This window comes from Anguilla anguilla, chromosome 2 (genome assembly GCF_013347855.1).
Source record: "Anguilla anguilla isolate fAngAng1 chromosome 2, fAngAng1.pri, whole genome shotgun sequence".
Lineage (NCBI taxonomy): Eukaryota > Metazoa > Chordata > Actinopteri > Anguilliformes > Anguillidae > Anguilla > Anguilla anguilla.
The window spans coordinates 51,429,729-51,445,133 of record NC_049202.1 but is presented as its reverse complement, the minus strand read 5'-3'; the positions used below and the strand labels follow the sequence as shown (position 1 = coordinate 51,445,133).

The window sequence follows — 15,405 nt, the reverse complement described above, 5'->3', positions numbered from 1 at the left end:
GTGGAGAAGGGTTGTGCATGTATGCATAAAACACTGGTCAACTTGGTCAGTGTTCCATCCCATATTGGAACACAGTGTGAAAACAGTTCTGGGGAAACTCGGCTGGATTACAAGCTCCCAGAACTGGACATCACTCAAAACAGCACGGGTTTGTTCCTCACAAACAGACTTACTTTCTTATTAAGTTTCAAGACTCGGACTTACTCATCATCTGGAACGACTCTCGAGGCCGGTTAAATATTGATGCTCTCTATTAACGTTTTATCTGTGGGATCGATAAACAGTAAGAGCATTAAGAGGCCAACCGTAACGGGTGAGCTAATTAAGGATAAATGGATGCATCTTGGAAAAGATGTCATCTGAGATTAAGATATAGTGGGACGGTGCGGGGAAGATGCATGTTCGGTAAACAAACAGCACGGCAACCATGACTCCACACAGACCTATAACTGAGCAATGATTGATTAAACTCTGTTAGCCTAGAACTTTTTGCAATCACAATCAGTATCATTTTAGAACAATGAGGGAATTTATTGCTCAACATTTTAAAGGCAGATATTTCCTGAATTGCTTGAATCCACAAGACGCCAAGTCACATCAAGTCACTCTTCATGTGCACAAAACAAATATCCCAATCTCTCAATTCTATCGAGTTCGCACACAAAAGTCTGCGTACAACACAAAAGATGTTCTTTCAACCATGTAATGCCATGCATAGAGCCACAAGGCTCAGTACAACCGATACAGACACCAAAGTATGATCCCAGCTCAAGAATGGGAAAAATATCATGAAGTACAATAAAAACAAAACAAAAAAGAGCAATCAGTCTAAAATCTCCAAATGTTTTGAAGAGCACTCTGGGCAACAGTAAATAAATAAAGATTATTCAATAAAAGCCGTACTAAATATAACTTCTACTACAGAGGTAAGGCCACTTCAAAAGTTAGGAGCGCTGCCATGGTTGCATGGTTGAGTAGGGCTCATTCTAGAATGCGGATATGTGCAATTTTGTCTCTGGAGAAAAGCACTATTTAAAAAAAAAAAAACGGCCGGCAGATCTAACGTTTGAAGTGTTCATGCCCTGAAGTGACCTACCCATGTGCAGTTCAAAAGCAGAAACCGAATATGAGTGTTGACAGACGGTACAACGTAAAGCAACGTCAGCTGCAGCAGCCATCTGCTTCGGTTCTGACGCTATGACAAGACATGAACTGATGTGTTCTGCATGAGTAGGCTGAAAAAAGAGATTTCAGAAAATAGTCATCAAAGAAGAAATGATGATCAGCAATATCTGTAACAGAAGTGCAAACGAGAGAACCAATTAATTCCTCATAATCAATTTTTTTCTTACATAAAAATGAAGTTGTGTGCATTCTGTACAGAATCGCACATGCTCACAGGAACAAAGCGTCTGGTTCCCCCTCACCTGGCTTGGGGGCACGCGCTCTGTCCTCTACACCACAACATGGCATCATACTCTCCACTGTCGCCCTGCAACACGAGACTCCCCCCGGTCAAGGACTAGCGCCGAGCACATTGTCTACGCCGGTATTTTTAACCGACCTGCCGTACCCAGAAAACGCGTAACCGGATATGCAGCCCCTAGCATTCGGTAGCCCAGACCCCACAGCTGCAGCGGGAGGCTGGATATCCACAGGGATGACCTCACCGAGTCTCACCTGCGGGTCAGCTCCGGAAAGGACACTCCCACTGCGTCAGAGTCCAGGGCTCAGGCGCTCTACCTTCCACTGCTCGGGTGTCAGAAAGGACAGAAGTCACCCACGTTCAGATAGCCCACAATCTCACGCTCTCTGAACCATTTCAGAAACGCACTCGTCTGCTTAAAGTAAAGCTCGATTGGGGGCTGCATTGTAAACAAGCGGCCAGGCTTAGCTTGTTAAACCTAGGAGGAAGACGCAAGGAAGGAAGGGGCCACAATGGGAGTCCAGTGTCTCCTGGGCAGCTGGTGTGCATCTCTGGACAGAAGATGAAGGGGACAGAAATGCGATACGGCCTGACTGTGAGGAGTCGGGCTTTTTTTAGGCTAGCGAGGGGGCTCAGCCGTAATACCCCTGCGCATGTGGGCCAGCTGAGGGGGGAGGTGACTGCCATTTCGACAGCGGGGCCAGGAACAGACAGCATTCCATTAATTATTAAATCAGTCCTGTTAATCTTCCGACAGACTGACGTCCCGACCCCCCTTTACCCTAAACTCACCCCCCCCCCAGTGCTTCCTGCTGAGCGGAGGAGGAGTCCCCTTTTCAGCCAAAATACTGCCTATAAGTTCAGCCCACTCTCTTACATTGACTATCATTCCATTACGGTTCATCCTCGTTGGGCAAGCACAATACTGCGGTTTAAGAAAACACCCTATAATGTAAACACTAAACTAAACTAACACACTAAATTAACTGATCAAAACCAAGAAATGCTGGGGCCTTGAACAGTCCGCATAGAATAGAGTATCTCTATACTTGCATTGGATTTCATAAAACCCATTCATTAGGTTTGGTTGGAAGGAACCAGAATCAATGTGAAATTAAAAGATTTTATAGGAAACAAACTATATAAAAAACAGTACACTTTATCTGTGTTTCTTTGAGCAGGCTGGGATATCATCAAATGCTCATCTGTGCTCTCAGAAATCTTGACATTTCTTCCATTTCTCATTCTGGGTTTTTGCTGAATTTTAGACAGATACAGTTCACTAGCCCAAATCAACCAGCACAAAAACTGCATAGAGGAAGTCTTGAATTTGTTTTCTACCTTACTTGAGAAAGCTGCTCTCTCAAGCCAAGAACAGAACAACAGGCCCCACAGGACCTTCCCATTTACTACACAATCAAACAGTGTGCAAACACTGCACTTTGCCCCTCCTGTTGAACAAAGCGGCTGTGCTCGGAAGGGCTTGGTGAGTTTCCTTTGGGATCAGACAGCAATGACACAACTCTGAGCTTAACCTCCCTGCCGCTAATCGCTCTTTGCCTGACCAGCTCCTCATGAGTCAGCATGCCGGCATCACAGCTCAGACGGAAGGAGACGGCGGACGCACGATTTATACGGCTCACGGCTGCACTGAAACAAAGGTCGCTTTTAGCAATAATGCTTTTTCTGTGTTCTAAACGCATTAAATCACATCGTCTCTTATTGGTCTCCGTTAAGGATGAAAGCATCGCCGCGTAGCTGACGTTTTTATCGCCGCGCGCTACACGCTGTGGGTGGAATCCCAGGAGCAGGAGACAGTTTAACGGCTAGCGGATGAGACTGGAGCCTCGGGGCAAAGGGCCCTGGTCACGCTGGCATTCGCAGGCCGCTTCCTCTGGGGAGCGGTGGACCCCTAAAGCCTGCGTGTGCATCTGCCGCCACTCCCTCCCCGTTTCCTGTCCGCCAGCCTCTCTTCTGAAACCCCCCCCCGCCCCCCCCCCCAGACCTCTACGGGAATCCTTGTTTATGCCAGGACGTGTGACGAGGCCCTTCACATTCATTAGCCCAGCTACAGCGCTGCTCTGATCACTACTGCTCATGTGAAATAAGCTCCAATGTCACTGCTGTGCTAAATCTTATTCAGAAGAAAAAAACATTTCAGTAATAATAAAAAGACCTTCATCACAACAGTCTGTGCACATTATTAAGGGGGATTAGGCGTAGCCTATTTCTATCATTTTTACTTTTCAAAAAAGGGCAACATGACTATGGCTACACTAAAGTATTAGCCGCGGATTCTCAGATTTCCAAAAATACATTTTTCTACAACCTTAAACTCTAGGACAACAGCCCATGAAATACAGAAACTACTGGAGGGAGATAGAAATAAAAGATGAGGACAGGTAGGGCACTTAGGTAGGGTTGACAGATGTGGCAGTGTTGAAAAGCAGGTCAGGTGTGGGTGATTGTTGCCGTGGCTGGGTGACAGAAGCAAATGGGGCAGCCCACACCGTCTGGCTCTTCTTCTGGGTGCTTGGGCGATTCTGACAGTATAGAGATTTATTGTCAGGGATTTTGCCCGGACACAGCCCGGTGTGTGATTTATAAGCTGTGGAGAGCTCTAATTGCCCATTGGATGGTGAGTATTTCTTTCAGGCTTGCACTGCAGCAAGCCCTAAGCCTATTGCTGTCATGCACAGTTGAGAACAGGAGTAACGGTGGACCATTACCGCTCACCAGAGGGAAGCACACATTAAACGAGAGGGAGAGCCACCTCAGCACCAAAGAACGTCCACAATGCTCTTGGACCCGCGAACCAAGATCACCTCATTTTTACAGAAAAAGCACTAAGCTTCATCATTTGCCAAACAAAACCCACGAAAGCCTACCAAGTGAATGCACAGCTAAGGCACTGGGAGTCAAAGGCGCTTTGTGTTCGAGGCAGCATGAAGAGAACGTCTGAGGTCACAGCCGCCGTGCGGTTTGGACACACCGGACCCCGACTCGCAGGCATCTGGGGCGGATGAAGCCACAGCATCCCGGGCGAAACCGGATCTCACCGTCCCCGTATCCCTCCTTCCAACCTGTCTCCAATTTAACAGCCCTCCTGCGGGCTCGGACATCCCTGGCAGCGGCAGGACTTTTTCCTAAAGACCGGAACGTGCTATTCTCTCTCACAAAGGAGACACAGTTGCCTCACCTGGCCCCAAGCACTCTGACACAATCGCTAATTAAGAACCGCTGCTACAAAAAACCACAGAACCCCCCCCACCCGCACCCCCCTACATCCACACACACACACACACACACACACACACACAGACCAGCACCACAACCACAACCCCTCTCCCGCTGACGTACAGCTGTTTACAGATGTTCTCCGCTGGATCTGTCTTCAATAAAGCTCAGTCAAAGTCGGCTGGCTTTACTTCAGAAGTGATGAATTGCTGTACTTTGTGTACAGTCAGAACCAACTGCAAGAGGTATTTTGATACAGAAATGACAGAGACTGAGCTGACAGTACTCTGCAAACCTGGCCTGGTCCACTTGCAGGAGGTCAAGAAGAGTAAAAAAAAAGTACTGAAGCATCGGAACATGTGATGAATGCAGTATTCCAAGGCAACAGACAGCACACATAAACCTTTCTCTGTTGCGGTTTCTTATTTTCTGTACTAAAAAGAGAATACTATTAATTTTAGGCAAACTCTGGCGACTGGAAAGCTTCACCAAAGAATAAGTCCTCTGCAGCTGGCCTGCCTGCTAAAGTCTAATGAGCCTGGATGAGCATATTTAAAGCAAGCAATCAACAATGTGCCTGTTTCTGAGATACGCTGATGCAAATGTAATGGAAATGAACAGACCTTTCAGCTCAGTGTAAACATTTTTTTAATTCTCAGTGTATACCAATGGCATGCAGAGGTACTCAATTAATTGAATATAACAAACAGTGCTTAGCATATTTACTGAAATACAAATCATGAGTCCTTCAAAATGCTGAGGCCAGCCAAAAGTGTGCATTCTGTTCTAACCTAAATTGCATTTCACACATGGCATTATGTGTACATTTAACGACCTAGGCTAAACAATAAAAAAAATATTTTTACTAAAAACAGTTAGTTTAGTAAAACTAATATGGAGATCGGTTCTTTAAGGATGTGGTACGGTGGCCCAACTGCCTTCAGAAAGTTAATCCCACATTAATTGGTTCTACAGTAACGTAGTTCTTTTTGCTATGTCAACACAGAATATACATGAGACTTTTTCTTCTCCAATAAGAAACTGTATATAACGTCAAAATTATAATTAGAGGTTGTATGTCTTCAGAATTATATTTATATCAAAACCTGAAAATAATTTAATACAAAGGAGAAATACTCTGGCCAGGTGGACTTAATAATAATAATAATAATAATAATACCATTATCATTATTATTATTTTAACCTGGCCAAGATGGGCAGCAGAATATGTAAATACACAAATGTTTCAAACATATAACATAACAAAATACAGGGGATCAAGTGAAATCATGATCATAAATACAAAAAATGGTAATAGGCTAGCTGAAACATAGATCAGTGAGTTTGCCTCATAATCCTTCATCAATGATTTAATAGCTCTTAAATTTCAGATCACTTTGTACAGTATTCCAAGACAAAGCAGCAGAATGCATGAATGCCCTTTCACGTATTTCAGCACAGGCATGGGACAGACTGCAGAAATAACTCCCAAAAACACAGGGAACAGCCAACACTCTTCTGAACAATATAAACACATCAATAAGAAGGGAGTAAACCTAAAATGGCTTCATAAATAAAGACATACCAGTGACTAAGTCTATGGATGGCCAGAGAAGGCCAGCAAACCTAAGCATATAGAGTGTGCTGGTGTGTAAGTGATTTAAGATTTGTGATGAACCTCCAGACTCCATGATAAAGAGAGTCAATAGCATTAAGACACTGAGGGGACGCATGCAGATATAAAGCATCGCCGTAGTCACGGACAGGCATAAAATTGGCAGACAAAAGTCTCTTTTTAGCTTCAAAAGAAAATAAATTGCCAGAGAAGTGACCGAGAGAGCTATAATACTGACATGAGATGCAGGGCTCATTGGCTGAAGTGAGAGAAACTGTGCAGAGATCAACAATCTCGGTACAACTTCACAGATTTGCCCTCTTTGGGAGACTGGCTACACAGAAGCCACTTCTAAGGAAGGCCAACATGAAGTAATGCCTGGAGTTTGCCAGAAGTTGTGTGTCACGCCCTGAGACCTACTGGAAGAAGATTTTGTGGTCTGGTGAGACTAACATTTAGCTCTTTGGCCTCCAAGCAAAGACAGCCGATCACCCAGGTAACACCATCACTATGGTCAAGCAGCATTCTGCTATAGGGTTGCTTTTCAGAAGGAGGGATTGTGAAGCTTGTTGCTATCAAGGGCAAGATTGATGGAGGACAAATCCTTGAGGAGAAATGTTCCAGACTGCAAGAGATCTGTATTTAGTGTTAAGATTCATGTTCCAACAGGACAATGACCCAAAGCACATGGAAAAAAATACAGAGGAATGGCTTAAAAACAAGAAAGTCATTATTCTGGAATGGCCCAGCCAAAGCCTAAACTTAAAAAATGCTTTTTGTGTAACTTGCCATATTTAGAGTGAATTTGCATGAACAAACAGGAAAAAATCCAAAATATAAATGTGCAAAGCTCATACAGACATACCCCCAACAGACTTGGAGCTAGCTGCCAAAGATCAATCTACAAAATGTTAACGCTGGAGGGGATTAATTTTTTAATGATAAATGTAAGTCTTTCATTTTTATGTTGAATAGATTTTATTATATCGTAAGTATGCTGATTTATTGTGTTGGTAAAGGCCAAAATGTTTCAATGCGCTACAATTTGCAATGGACAAAATGTGCAAATGTCCTTCTTTTTGAAGATGTAACATGACAAAATGTGAAAAAGGTCAAAGCGGGTGAATACTTATTTGCTTCCAACTGTCACCAACCCAAGTAACAGCAGAGGACTAAAGCTAACACAAGTCATTGCTACCAAATACTCTTTCTCTGGCTACATCTCCGAGCATTTCCCAGCAAAAGATGTGTGCATGCTTATCGGTGGGACATGGAGTCTAGCCGAAAGTGTGTTTATCAAGGGGCAGGCACACTTAGTATTTGCTCTGGCTATATCATGTTTAGTGGAAGTTTTGTCAGAAGAAAGCTTGAAAAAGCAAAGAGTAACAGCCAGCAGCCTGTATTTCTACAGTTTGCCTTTTCTAGATGGATCCAAATATCTTCAGCTCTTGCACTTCCACTGTTCTGCTTCACAGGGCTTTTTCTACCCCGTTTCCTCTCAGATGGTATCACTTCTCAACTGGTCAAAACACCACACTTAACTTCTGCTTGTTTCTGTTTGCAGAGAAAGCATGCCTTGCTATAGCGTTTACTTGTTGTGCTACTGCGTGATTATGGTTTCAGAGTTCTAGGCAGCCACAGTTGCTTAGAAACCTTTCCTTTTCTCCCATGAACACAAAACAAGGAAATGTGCCCACACCACAACCACAGATCTGTCATTTTGGCTCTCCGGGCATTCTCTGCCAATTCTGTCAGATCACTAAATTTGTTCACTTTCTCAGGATAAATTGTGGTCTTTGTAATATGTGGATTCAATTATTTTCAAAGCAATTAAAAGAGAAAAAAAAGTGTATATATATACATACACACACACACACACACACACAGACAGTTCTGAAAGAGACTATTACCATCAGGATAGAAATGTTTCATCATAAGATAAAGGTGATCACTCAGAATAACTTCGTATTGATTTAGTGACACTTCCCTTTAAGGGGACAAGTGGACCCACACCATGCCAGGAAAATGCCCCCCACACAGCATAACAGACCCACCAGACCCCCTCACTGTACCGTTCTCTTTGTGTAGTCCACACCTGCACTATCCATATCATTTGTCTTTATAATGAGCGGTTTATGCACAACAACCCTACTATAATATCCTTCTCTATGTAGTTGTGGACGGACTGTTCTTGCTGACACAGTCTGATCACCTCCTACATTGACATTCTCTGTACCCCGAGGAGTTGCTCTTCTGTTTTTCCTTACATAGCGCACTAATGCATTGAAAGTGTATTTGACCACAATTTTGAAAAGTGCATTACAAATTAAATGTATTATTATTATTATTATTACTTGCTGATGTATTTCCCATAGATCTAAATGCAGATGTCACTTTAGTCACTGTTCCTACTCAATACACTAGCCATTTGTGTCCAGTCTGAAGCTCCTGCCATCCATGCCCCAATAATGAACTGTTTTATAGTGAAAATGCTGATAAAGACGGACATGCACCAGCAATGCAAATAATGACGAATATTGCAATTTTACACCGACAATGCAAGTAATGAGGAATATTGCACTTTTACACCAACAATGCGAATAATGAAGGATATTGCAATTTACTGCCACGTTATTGTTATTACGATTTGTTTATTTCATTTAATGTTATTATAATCCAATGTATACACAGCACTTCAGTATAAAGGTTCTTTTAGAATGTGGTGTTGAGGCTTGAGAGTAATTAAACACCAAGAGAGTAACTTTAATTGCTCACACTTCACACTTTATTAAGCTATTTTATTAACTAATCTTAACACGACTATAGTCGGGCTTATACTTCTAAGTAAAGGTTACAATGCACACAAAGCTTAACTTTATAACCAAAATATATATCTGTATATATTATTAATATTATTATTAAAACACACACACTTTAACTCTACAGCATAAATCTAGTAAATACTTATTAATAAGCCATTAGACTTTGTTGTTTCAGTCTTTCAGAGTTGATGCCCACTCAGGGGAGCTACCCACTTAAATAGTTATTCGAGAGGTGGTTTTACAGGGAAAGTCAGAAGGTAAGTTGACCATTCCTACCCCAAGGGTCCCTGTCTCTGAAGGTTGCCTTGATAAAATGTGCAGCTAGCGTTGACTTTCTTTGCTTGCATCAGGGCTGGTTACCGTCCACGTCTCGGACTCGCCTCAGCTGGGTACCTTTAGCTTGGCGTTTGCTTTAAGACTAGCTACCTACAGCTTCTGAGTCCACCCGTCGCCAGGGTGGCGTTCTGCAGTGGATTGGCTGCCTCCAATCCACACACCTGGCACTGAGTAATCTACAGCGCCAGTTTTTATACTCTCCTTATTTGTCTACGTCACGTCATGTGTCAACTTGTACACTAATTTGCATCACAAAAAGTTATCACACACTTAAAAGTCTTCTAATACAAGTTAAAAACAAAATGTTTATAACAGAAACTCTCCTAACACATGTCAAAAATACACACATCAAAAAATATATTTAAGCAACTTTTCTAATATATGTAAAAAATATGCTCACAATATTTAGCACTCTCCTGGAGCAGATCAAATACAGGTTTATAACTTTTACGGTCTTATTTCACTGAGTTAAGTTGAGCCCTCCGTTTTTTGCTGAGTCAAGGTTGGGGCCTCACCTGCCTAGAGTTGTACAGGCTTCAGGCTTATCTATGCAAGACATGGGCTAGGCTCCCTCTGGTTGCTATGGAAACCCCCCCCCCGCAACTTATTTTCCACAGCACAGAAAATATGAATTTTGCTCCCTTTAAACTTCATCATTCTGTAATGACACAAAATGCCTAAAATACACAGAATTTTTAAAATAGCCTCTACTACATGAACCCTCTTTCAAAGTCACTTATATCTTTTCCTCTAGCCATCTTGATCCAAAATAGAGGTCACTGAATTAACGAGTCACGCGTCTGTATATTCTTCATGCAAGTTTTTGTTTATGGCTATATTTTACTGCGTGTTCGGTGCAGTGCAGCGATTTGTTCTAGGGAAAAGCACTAAATAAATAAAATTGTCTAAATCTGACAATCTTCAGGAGGTACTCAGCATTAGGTAAAGTAAATTAACTAAGAGTCAGGAGAACACTGCATGTGAAAAAATACCAGCTAGTGTATAAGGATACAACAATCACACTTGGAAAGTTACAACTGTAAATGAGGGATGAGTAGTTGAAGACCTTGTTTTTCTGTTAAATAAATGGTTTAAATTATCTCATTTTACTCATAAACTGTTTATATATATATATATATATATATATATTGAGTTATAGTTAAGTGTCGGTGAGCTAAAATCTTGGATTTGGACATGCACCAGCAATGCAAATAATGACGAATATTGCAATTTTACACCGACAATGCGAGTAATGAGGAATATTGCACTTTTACACCGACAATGCGAATAATGAAGGATATTGCAATTTACTGCCACGTTATTGTTATTACGATTTGTTTATTTCATTTAATGTTATTATAATCCAATGTATACACAGCACTTCAGTATAAAGGTTCTTTTGGAATGTGGTGTTGAGGCTTGAGAGTAATTAGACACCAAGATAGTAACTTTAATTGCTCACACTTCACACTTTATTAAGCTATTTTATTAACTAATCTTAACACGACTATAGTCAGGCTTATACTTCTAAGTAAAGGTTACAATGCACACAAAGCTTAACTCTATAACCAAAATATATATCTGTATATATTATTAATATTATTATTAAAACACACACACCTTAACTCTATAGCATAAATCTAGTAAATACTTATTAATAAGCCATTAGACTTTGTTGTTTCAGTCTTTCAGAGTTGATGTCCACTCAGGGGAGCTACCCACTTATAGTTATTCGAGAGGTGGTTTTACAGGGAAAGTCAGAAGGTAAGTTGACCATTCCTACCCCAAGGGTCCCTGTCTCTGAAGGTTGCCTTGATAAAATGTGCAGCTAGCGTTGACTTTCTTTGCTTGCATCAGGGCTGGTTACCGTCCACGTCTTGGACTCGCCTCAGCTGGGTACCTTTAGCTTGGCGTTTGCTTTAAGACTAGCTACCTACAGCTTCTGAGTCCACCCGTCGCCAGGGTGGCGTTCTGCAGTGGATTGGCTGCCTCCAATCCACACACCTGGCACTGAGTAATCTACAGCGCCAGTTTTTATACTCTCCTTATCTGTCTACGTCACGTCATGTGTCAACTTGTACACTAATTTGCATCACAAAAAGTTATCACACACTTAAAAGTCTTCTAATACAAGTTAAAAACAAAATGTTTATAACAGAAACTCTCCTAACACATGTCAAAAATACACACATCAAAAAATATATTTAAGCAACTTTTCTAATATATGTAAAAAATATGCTCACAATATTTAGCACTCTCCTGGTGCAGATCAAATACATGTTTATAACCTTTGCGGCCTTATTTCACTGAGTTAAGTTGAGCCCTCCGTTTTTTGCTGAGTCAAGGTTGGGGCCTCTCCTGCCTAGAGTTGTACAGGCTTCAGGCTTATCTATGTAAGACATGGGCTAGGCTCCCTCTGGTTGCTATGGAAACACCCCCCCCCCCCGCAACTTATTTTCCACAGCACAGAAAATATGAATTTTGCTCCCTTTAAACTTCATCATTCTGTAATGACACAAAATGCCTAAAATACACAGATTTTTTAAAATAGCCTCTACTACATGAACCCTCTTTCAAAGTCACTTATATCTTTTCCTCTAGCCATCTTGATCCAAAATCGAGGTCACTGAATTAACGAGTCACGCGTCTGTATATTCTTCATGCAAGTTTTTGTTTATGGCTATATTTTACTGCGTGTTCGGTGCAGTGCAGCGATTTGTTCTAGGGAAAAGCACTAAATAAATAAAATTGTCTAAATCTGACAATCTTCAGGAGGTACTCAGCATTAGGTAAAGTAAATTAACTTAGAGTCAGGAGAACACTGCATGTGAAAAAATACCAGCTAGTGTATAAGGATACAACAATCACACTTGGAAAGTTACAACTGTAAATGAGGGATGAGTAGTTGAAGACCTTGTTTTTCTGTTAAATAAATGGTTTAAATTATCTCATTTTACTCATAAACTGTTTATATATATATATATATATATATATATTGAGTTATAGTTAAGTGTCGGTGAGCTAAAATCTTGGATTTGGACATGCACCAGCAATGCAAATAATGACGAATATTGCAATTTTACACCGACAATGCGAGTAATGAGGAATATTGCACTTTTACACCGACAATGCGAATAATGAAGGATATTGCAATTTACTGCCACGTTATTGTTATTACGATTTGTTTATTTCATTTAATGTTATTATAATCCAATGTATACACAGCACTTCAGTATAAAGGTTCTTTTGGAATGTGGTGTTGAGGCTTGAGAGTAATTAGACACCAAGATAGTAACTTTAATTGCTCACACTTCACACTTTATTAAGCTATTTTATTAACTAATCTTAACACGACTATAGTCAGGCTTATACTTCTAAGTAAAGGTTACAATGCACACAAAGCTTAACTCTATAACCAAAATATATATCTGTATATATTATTAATATTATTATTAAAACACACACACCTTAACTCTATAGCATAAATCTAGTAAATACTTATTAATAAGCCATTAGACTTTGTTGTTTCAGTCTTTCAGAGTTGATGTCCACTCAGGGGAGCTACCCACTTATAGTTATTCGAGAGGTGGTTTTACAGGGAAAGTCAGAAGGTAAGTTGACCATTCCTACCCCAAGGGTCCCTGTCTCTGAAGGTTGCCTTGATAAAATGTGCAGCTAGCGTTGACTTTCTTTGCTTGCATCAGGGCTGGTTACCGTCCACGTCTTGGACTCGCCTCAGCTGGGTACCTTTAGCTTGGCGTTTGCTTTAAGACTAGCTACCTACAGCTTCTGAGTCCACCCGTCGCCAGGGTGGCGTTCTGCAGTGGATTGGCTGCCTCCAATCCACACACCTGGCACTGAGTAATCTACAGCGCCAGTTTTTATACTCTCCTTATCTGTCTACGTCACGTCATGTGTCAACTTGTACACTAATTTGCATCACAAAAAGTTATCACACACTTAAAAGTCTTCTAATACAAGTTAAAAACAAAATGTTTATAACAGAAACTCTCCTAACACATGTCAAAAATACACACATCAAAAAATATATTTAAGCAACTTTTCTAATATATGTAAAAAATATGCTCACAATATTTAGCACTCTCCTGGTGCAGATCAAATACATGTTTATAACCTTTGCGGCCTTATTTCACTGAGTTAAGTTGAGCCCTCCGTTTTTTGCTGAGTCAAGGTTGGGGCCTCTCCTGCCTAGAGTTGTACAGGCTTCAGGCTTATCTATGTAAGACATGGGCTAGGCTCCCTCTGGTTGCTATGGAAACACCCCCCCCCCCCCGCAACTTATTTTCCACAGCACAGAAAATATGAATTTTGCTCCCTTTAAACTTCATCATTCTGTAATGACACAAAATGCCTAAAATACAGATTTTTTAAAATAGCCTCTACTACATGAACCCTCTTTCAAAGTCACTTATATCTTTTCCTCTAGCCATCTTGATCCAAAATCGAGGTCACTGAATTAACGAGTCACGCGTCTGTATATTCTTCATGCAAGTTTTTGTTTATGGCTATATTTTACTGCGTGTTCGGTGCAGTGCAGCGATTTGTTCTAGGGAAAAGCACTAAATAAATAAAATTGTCTAAATCTGACAATCTTCAGGAGGTACTCAGCATTAGGTAAAGTAAATTAACTTAGAGTCAGGAGAACACTGCATGTGAAAAAATACCAGCTAGTGTATAAGGATACAACAATCACACTTGGAAAGTTACAACTGTAAATGAGGGATGAGTAGTTGAAGACCTTGTTTTTCTGTTAAATAAATGGTTTAAATTATCTCATTTTACTCATAAACTGTTTATATATATATATATATATATATATTGAGTTATAGTTAAGTGTCGGTGAGCTAAAATCTTGGATTTCCTCCAAAAATCATTTAAATAAGATACATCACAACTCAGTACTGAATGCCGATATACTTCCATCATGTCTTCAGGACAAATATTCCTGTGTGCATTACAACACCTGTAACCACATGCACATAATATAGCCTAACTGGGACTTCATTAAAAAAAAATTCTCAACTTACTTAACATAGGAGACAAGATTCAAGATCTATCTCAAAACAACAATTAATATGGTTATGGCAGTTTCTTCCAACACACTTCAACCCACGCAGAAAGAAATGGCATGCGAAGCCAGCAAAAACACAAATGAATAGGAATGACAAGAGACTTTATCTGGAAACCTTTGGCATCTGAAGCAGTGCTTCGGGCCTGCGCTTTCATCTGGTGAACCCAAGTCAAAACAATACGTCTGTCTTCCGATGATGTACGCAGGGGCACATGCTGATATCTGCTGCTTCTCCTGACTCTGAGCCATGTTTGTTCTGTAGCGCAGCCCAGTTTCCACTGCTGCGGGTTTACGTGGTGGGGGGGGCAGGTAGGACTGAACTCTGCGCACGACGCACAGGCAGACGGCAGGTTGAGGGGAAAATGAGTGAAGGTATTCACAGGCACACAGCATCTCCCCAGGCCCTTAATCCCCAAGCAGGACAGGGTCACCCAACGAGGGGCTCCAGGTAAGCAGCCACATCCTGAAACAAAGCGCTTTACTGTGAGACAGGACAGGTCCTCTGATGAGTCTCTGGTAGAGGCCTTTGATTGGCTAAGATTTATAGCTTTCTATCAGACACAATGAGAGAGCTTATTTCTCCATCCAATCCAGTATGATTGACTGCAGGGCAGTAAAACATAATGGTTTGTGCTCTAAGTATAATGTTATTCATTACTTTCTGGAAGCTAACACAGCCCAATGAGGTCCCTCAGCAGATGGCTCTAATGTCCCCTTGCATACTCAAAGTCACTCGGCATGGGCTGTGGAGGGAGGCCACGTCTCTATTAGCACGAGGCCATTCAGCTGTTGATGGCACCCGGGGTTTACCTCTACAAGACATGTTTTAAAGAGTGAAGTAGGTTTCTTCTTTCTTCGTATTTTGGAACATCACAGT

General features: G+C 41.2%; 1 protein-coding gene across 2 annotated transcripts in view; it reads right to left on the bottom strand.

Moving 5' to 3' along the window:
* Positions 1-13,724, bottom strand: part of mrtfba (myocardin related transcription factor Ba) — a 44,297-nt gene extending 30,573 nt beyond the window's left edge. The window contains exon 1 of one of the 2 annotated variants that reach the window (XM_035405202.1): positions 13,067-13,724. The gene's annotated coding sequence lies outside the window, so the exon portion shown is untranslated. Of the gene's footprint in view, positions 1-9,376; positions 9,856-13,066 lie in introns of those variants that run through there. The other variant, XM_035405201.1, reaches the window with a different exon arrangement.
* Positions 13,725-15,405: the final 1,681 nt, after the last annotated feature.